General features: G+C 37.5%; 1 long non-coding RNA gene across 1 annotated transcript; it reads right to left on the minus strand.

Moving 5' to 3' along the window:
- Nucleotides 1-3681: 3681 nt before the first annotated feature.
- Nucleotides 3682-4970, minus strand: LOC136264078 (uncharacterized). The gene is made up of 6 exons (XR_010704947.1): nucleotides 4857-4970; nucleotides 4429-4779; nucleotides 4173-4380; nucleotides 4068-4118; nucleotides 3935-4019; nucleotides 3682-3880 (listed from the first exon to the last, which is right to left on the minus strand). It is a non-coding gene; the product is annotated as an uncharacterized lncRNA (long non-coding RNA).
- Nucleotides 4971-7630: the final 2660 nt, after the last annotated feature.

Genomic DNA, 7630 nt, shown 5'->3' on the forward strand with positions numbered 1-7630 from the left:
CTACATTCATCTACTTGTGTAGTTAATATGTGTGGCAATACTTAATTCAGATACACAATTTCCATTGAAAATGCTCTCAGATTTAATCTTGTATTGTTCAAATTTCAAAATTTTCCACTTTCAACATTATTATTCTAACATGCACCTATTCAGTGTTGTGCAATTGTGAGAGGGGTGCATCATGTACTTGGTTGTCTGTACCTACCCAAACTTTTCCATTAGTAAAATGCTTCAGCGAGCCATACCTATAATCTAAAGGCAGTATATAAAATATCTACATGCAGAAAATATTATGGATTTTATGTGGAAATGTCTCCAAATTGCAGTATTTTAGCATCTATTTTTCAAATTTTTCCTGGGGGGCATGCCCCCAGACCCCCCTAGTTCCATGCTGGGAAGTGTGCTTCACACACCTCTACCCAAGAGATTAGTACCTTGAGTTAGCCCCCCCTCTTATAAATCCTAGAATGGAAATTCATTAGAACTCATAAATCCTGAATTATTCATTAGAACTCATAAACTCACCATAAAATCTCTGTCATAGTATGTTTTCTACTTCATCTCAGTAGGCAATACCTCATTTAATAGCAAAGATTCAGCAAACTACAGTTTTAAAAGAATTTATTGCACAATTAATTACCATACACATCATCAGTCTTATAGAGTAGCATGTCTAATAGTGCTGTAAGTTACAGCCAGATTTACATTAAGTTGCAAACCGGAACATTGCTTTCTGTACAATTAAATCTCTTTGCTATACCTCCCTCAATGTTATTGTATCAGCATTCTACAGATCTTCCTCTGTTTGAGCAATCATTGCATTGTACTTCTCGAGCTCATCTAATTGAAATTGTCTGCTCAACACTCCTTTAGTGTCACCAGGCATAAATATCCATTTTTTAAGTATAGGTGTACTAAAACAATAGATTATCTAGCAATGATAGAATAAAATATTTAATGAATTAATATATACTTTAAAAAATTGGCTCGATTTGGATGCAAATTAATATGGTCGCTATGTTTTAACCAATCAGAATGCAGTATTTTTAATGTGTATTTATATGGAATTGTGGATACTGAATTATATCAAAATCTATAATATTTTTATGTTGAGCTACAACACTACCTCTACTGGCTTAGTGTTTATATCACTTAAAACCATGCATTCAATGATATTCATTGAAAAAATAATCATGAATATCAGTATGCTGGAAACAGTTCTACAGCCTTACAGAAATCAGTGTCTTTTGTCCTCAAATAATGCTTTAGAAGATCAAACTTCAAGATTTCTGAGTAAGGCAAGGAGCATACTGTTCTGGTTTTATGTTGAAAGGATAATTGGGCACCATAAACACAAGCACATTATTTTTACAAAGTTCGTACAAGTATAGAGAAGCCCCTAGTAGAGTTTTTGGGTAATATTGCTCTATAGCTTTGTTGTACTAATCTTTGACTATCTTCAGGTATCAATTAAACAATGGGTCATGAATCCAATAGGAAGCAATATATGTGTAGCAATTGCAGCCACAATGTACTGTGTGGAAGAAGAAACAAAAATTAAAATTTACCATACATTTTCAGTCAAATTCAGTGTATGCGGTTGCTATGCAACAGCTAGATAATTTTAACTCAACTATTCTAAAGAACATGCATTATACCAGCTTGTGTAGTTTAAAAGCAATAGCATTTTCCACTGTGGAGAAATGAAGTCATTTATTATAAAATTGCAAGATGGGAATCCATGGGTGCATGGTGGCACTATTGTATTGAAACTGCCAGATACTTTGATGAAATGAAATACATTTGTTAAGCAGACAATGAGATCCATTTGTTATAGATTACATCAATGACTAGAAATCAAGACTTGTGATATTTAATCCCCTTCCTTTGATTTATACTTTTATGACTTACTGCATGTACATAACTGATATGCAGTAAGGCATCTTCTGCATGCTTGATATTATACGTATAGCTACCATGCAGGTTAGCTATACTGATATGGTACGAATTGCTGTATGGCCACTCCAAGTCATACCTTAGTTTCTGGTCACTCTCTAGCCAACAAAAGGATGCGGGCGGGCGGATGATCAGGACTATAGACTCTTCCATATACACCAGTAATGTATACTGTGATGACACACTGTATAGTATTATTATTTGCACAATTTAGCAGATTCATGTTGATTTTATATTTAGTCAAGCTTAACAAACAGCATAAGTAGTTATACTTCTGCAAAAATGCACTAGGAAAGTTGTTGATGGATCATGGCTAGCTACACTGCTTTAAAACAACTGAGCACAACAATGTATAGCTAAGCACTATAGGAAATGTCTTGCCCATGTAGCTTTGCAAGTGAAATGCCTCAATAGGTATGTCAGGAAAGTAGCTATATCACTATGATTTATCAGCTAATTTGTTCAAATGATCTAAAATGAAATTACACATCAGAAACTCCTTCATTCAAATGTGAACTCTTGTTGTAAACCTTGAGAAAAGTAACTGTCAAAGTTTTGAGTCATTGGGTGCTCCAGGTTAGTGTTTTTCAGTGATCATGTGGGAAAGTTGATGTTTTAACTAAGGGCTTCTACTTGCCAATCTTGGACCATACAATTTTAGTCGTCCAGTGGAAAAGTTGAAGTTTGAGCACACAGAATGTTACCAGCTTTCCTTACCAGTGTTCAGTGGTAAGTAAGTCGAAGTTTGGAAGAATCACTAGGCTAATCAACATTTGAATTATATTCTTAGGAAACTTTTAAAGCTATGGCCTATCTGATGCTATTAAGTTAGTGGTTAATGCTACTCGGTAACAGAAGCAGCATTAATTACAGCTATATAATCAAGGACAAAACTATAGTCAGAAACATTATTTATTAGTGCGGCATATATACCTAACTGTGGTTAAGGGTAGTATGACTACTCTATTAGAAACCCTGACTGCTCTATTAGAATATCTCGATCTTTTGCAGCAAAAAAATCGGTCTCTTGCTGGGTCACGTGCACTTAAGCGCCGTATACTATAATAGTCCTCATAAACTGGGTTCCAGGTTTTCCATGCGGGAGGGTGACCAGAAACTAAGGTTTGACTTGGTGTGGCCTATACGCATATGGTATGTACCATACGCGTATGGTACAAAATACGCATATGGTATAGAACATAAGCACAAGCGGTCCAGCCGGACCTTTTATGACAACATAAATGGTCCGCCCGGACTGTCAACGCACCAATGGTCCGGGCAAATAAGGTCGGGGAGGACCATTTATGCTGTGATAAAAGGTCCGGCCGGACCGCTTGTGCTTACATACTTGGTCCCCCGGACCACCCATGCCAGTACATAAATGGTCCGGGCTCAACATAAACGGTCCGCCTCCAGTTTGTCATGCATGCACCCGATAATTATGCTGGCGTGAATTTTGCAGCTATAAGTTAACATATCTGAAGCAATATGGTTGATGCTACAACGTACATGTACCACATACACTGTTAAAAATAAGGAGTAACTGTTACTCCCCTAGGGGAGTTCCCAGTGTAGGGAGGATTTAACACCCATATATTTTTGTGGAGAGTAACTAACACCCCACAAAGGAGTAACAGGAACTCTTTGAAAAACCTATTGTAGGGAGTTCTAGTTACTCTAGGAGAGTTTACATAAGCATGCAAGGCGTTTCCTTTACTCCATGAAATTCTGCAAATAACTCCGTATAAAATTTCAAATGATGTTAAAGACATACAGCAAAACTGTAACAAAATATTTACAATATCCAGCTTTATAATATTGGAAAGTCTCTGAAAAAAAGAGACCAGTAGCAAGGCTTCATCAGCAAACGATGCTTCACTGCCACTTCACTGGAGTTACTTCCTGCCACATGACATGTTATCAGCTGTTGTAAATAGCAGTATAGTAAAGAAATATTCAACAATCATATACTTGTTACCTTTATGGCTGAAGGTACGTCACACACAGTTGCCAACAAAGTTGTAAAAACAATTCTTCCAGACCAGCAGCATTGGTAGTGTAAACTAAAAAGGCAAACAGTATATCGTGCAAAACAGCACTTTTTTTGCTACCTGGAGTTCATCATTTTGTTTGTCTATTTGTTCACTGATTTCTTGTGGCACCTGTAATATATGTTTACAAATTGATGCACAGTCACTGTATGTTAACACACTTACTGGATGTTGTAAAAATTCTATGTTCTCAGTGACATTGATACATCCATGCTAAAAAAGTAAACATGTGCTTACGTAACTATAAACATTATCTCCTTACAGGTCAAGAATGACTTGGAAAGTTGATGAAGTTGAAGACACACAATGTACATTGTATCAAAGATTTTTGTTAACTGCAGACGATACATCTTACTAGTTAATTCCAGTGAATCTGCATGTAATTATGTAAAAAGACAATGATACAGGCTACTGACCTTACCAGGCAATATCATTGTGTCCGGCTGCTAACGTCAACTGAAGGCAGACGGACATGATATGTACGCCATGTTTAAGCTAGGTGGCTTTCCTCTCCTCCCTCAAGTCTTCAACTTCTTACACACTGACTACTAGTAGCTAGCGGTGAGCTTGAATGGGCTGAATACTGTACGTACCAGTCAGTACGGATACGACTGAGTCCGCCGAATTTTATTCTCTTTCCCTGAGTCTTGAACTATTTCTGCCGTATCACAATAAGGCGCCTAAACCCTCACGAGCAGTGGTGACTTCTGTTGGAGCCAGTTTAATAAACCGGTGTGCACACGAGACGACTCAGATATGAGCTCAAACGTACCTGAAGAAACAATGAACGAGATAGACTCAGTGAACGTCCAGTAATTATTCACGAACAAGCAAACAGTTTAGTATCACCTTTCAAGCACTACAATTCCTCAGAGAAGCAAACCGCTTTCAACTACTCAACACGGCGCTGTTGTTAAAGAAGCCGTTTCTATGGTAATACTCTTCACTCTAAATAATGCGCTTGTAATAGAAATGGTATTTAATAATTATACATACGTGTTTCAAAATATTCTTGAGTAACAATTCGTCCTGTTTTCGTACTCTCTGTTTCCTTTACTATGTCTTGGTTAGCCTGTAAAATAAAACATGAGTAAATGGCTGCCACTGAAAAGGAAGCCTAAATAATTACTTTCCTTTTTTATATTGAGTGACTAGAATTGAACAGGTTAGTTAATGGAGAAAATAATATAGTGAGACAGCTATAACCTGCATGTGGCTCATTCATATGTGGCGGCCTCAGCCATACTGGCTCACTGAGTTCACCTTAGCTACTAGCTAGCTGGTAATGGGAACTCTTCAGTTTGGTGCCTTCACTTACTTGGAGTTCTCTTTACCCTTAGTGGGTTACTGTTACTCTCCTAGTAATCCAAACTCCCCTTTCAGAGTAAAATATTTCACTCCCCTAGTTACTGTTACTCCCCTGTTTTAACAGTGTAGAACAGTTCGATCTAACAAGAGTCTACCTTGGATTAACCATGAGATTAAATAGGATATGAAAACTGGAAAACGTCTATATAACACTGCTAAGAAGAATAATAGGCAAGATGACTGGAATGCTTATAAAAGAATGAAGAATTTGATTAATGTAAAGTTAAAAGATGCCCACAATAATTACTGTGGAAGACTATTTGACAACTCCTTTGGTGGGAACAAAAGACAATTCTGGAAGTATATAAAAGCAAAAAGAAAAGACACTAATGCAATCTCCACAATCATGATTGATGGGTCTCCCCACACAGATACCTTAAGCAAGGCTGAAGCACTCAACAAACAGTTTAAGTCAGTTTTTACTCATGAAGATATCGACAATATTCCAACAATGGCCACATCTTCTGATACTGGAAATTCATTTCCCATCATGTCTGATATCACATTCTCCTCAAATGGAATACAGCAAGCACTCTGTAATCTTCAAGTAAATAAAGCAAGTGGTCCTGATAGTATTCCTCCCTATATTCTTAAAAACTGTGCTGAAGAAATCTCTCCAGTGCTAAAAGTGATATTCACCAAATCATTCACAACAGGTATTTTACCTAAAGACTGGCTTACAGCTAACATATATCCAGTTCACAAAAAAGGAAGATGTGATGATGCTTCTAACTATAGGCCCATCTCTCTGACACCTATTTGCTCCAAATTCCTTGAGCACATCATATATCACAACATCATGAATCACTTAAACAACAACAATATTCTCATAGAGAATCAAGATGGGTTCCGAGCAAATCATTCCTGTGTCACCCAGTTACTAACACTAACAGAAGACATATCATATGCCCTCGATCACCGGAAGCAAGTTGATGTAATCCTTCTCAACTTTGCTAAAGCTTTCGATACTGTTCCCCATCAACGACTCCTTACCAAACTTCATTTTTATGGAATTCAGAATGACACTTATAACTGGATTAAGGCATGGCTTTCCAACCGCACCCAGCAAATCCTTCTTGATGGTATAACATCTAGCTCAGTAGTCGTAACATCTGGTGTCCCTCAGGGCACAGTCCTCGGTCCTCTTATGTTCCTGTTGTGCATAAATGACATCACCACCAACATAAAGTCGCCTTTACGAATATTTGCAGACGACTGCCTTTTGTACAGAGTTATTAACTCTCCAGAAGACACCATCATTCTCCAACAAGACCTAGATCAAATCTCACATTGGGTCAAAATATGGCAGCTTAGACTAAATGTTACAAAATGTGCACTAATTTGATGTAGCAGATCCCTAACACCAATAGTTCATCACTATATACTTAATAATTCTTTCCTAAAAGAAACTGACCAGCATCTCTACCTGGGGATCATGTTGAATAAGACATTGTCATGGCCGTCACACATATCAAACATAGCTAAGAAAGCATCTAATACTTTAAATTTTATAAAGCGTAATCTGAGTGATTGTTCAAGAGAAGTAAAAGCACAAGCATATCTTACCATGGTAAGACCCCAAATGGAGTTTGCCTCAGTTGTTTGGGACCCCTGTTATAATGTTGATGTAGACAAATTGGAAAAAATCCAGCGTAGAGCAGCCAGGTGGGTCATCAGTGATTACAACAGAACTAGCTCCGTGACACAAATATTAAATCAACTATCCTGGCCTACCCTACGGACATGACGAAAGATATCTAGACTGCAACTGCTCCACAAAATCCTCCATCAAGACATATCCCTATCAATTCCCCCATATTATCAATCTGTAGAGAGACAAACAAGACACTATCATCCCTTGCATTTTATCCTGCCCACACCATCAACAACATCTTATCAACAATCATTTTACTCAAAATCAATCAAAGAATGGAATGAACTGCCTGTATTTATTATAGAGATGACAAACTATGATGAGTTTACAACTAACTTGATATCACACTTTACAAACAATCAACACCACATTAGTTAGTATATAATTGTACCTAATACTGTGATTCCCTTTTTTTTCCTGGGCACACCAGCTGTGCTGACTGCCCAGTAATCATAAATAAATAAATAAATAAACGTAAATATTAAACCCTTGCTCACGACCTAGTTCATGAAAATGCATGCCGGTATACGGGGCGGATACAGGGGCTCTTGACACAATAATTGATGCATGCCGCCTAGCCTGGGACCCAATTGGCCCGGGT

Source organism: Dysidea avara, chromosome 8 (genome assembly GCF_963678975.1).
Source record: "Dysidea avara chromosome 8, odDysAvar1.4, whole genome shotgun sequence".
Lineage (NCBI taxonomy): Eukaryota > Metazoa > Porifera > Demospongiae > Dictyoceratida > Dysideidae > Dysidea > Dysidea avara.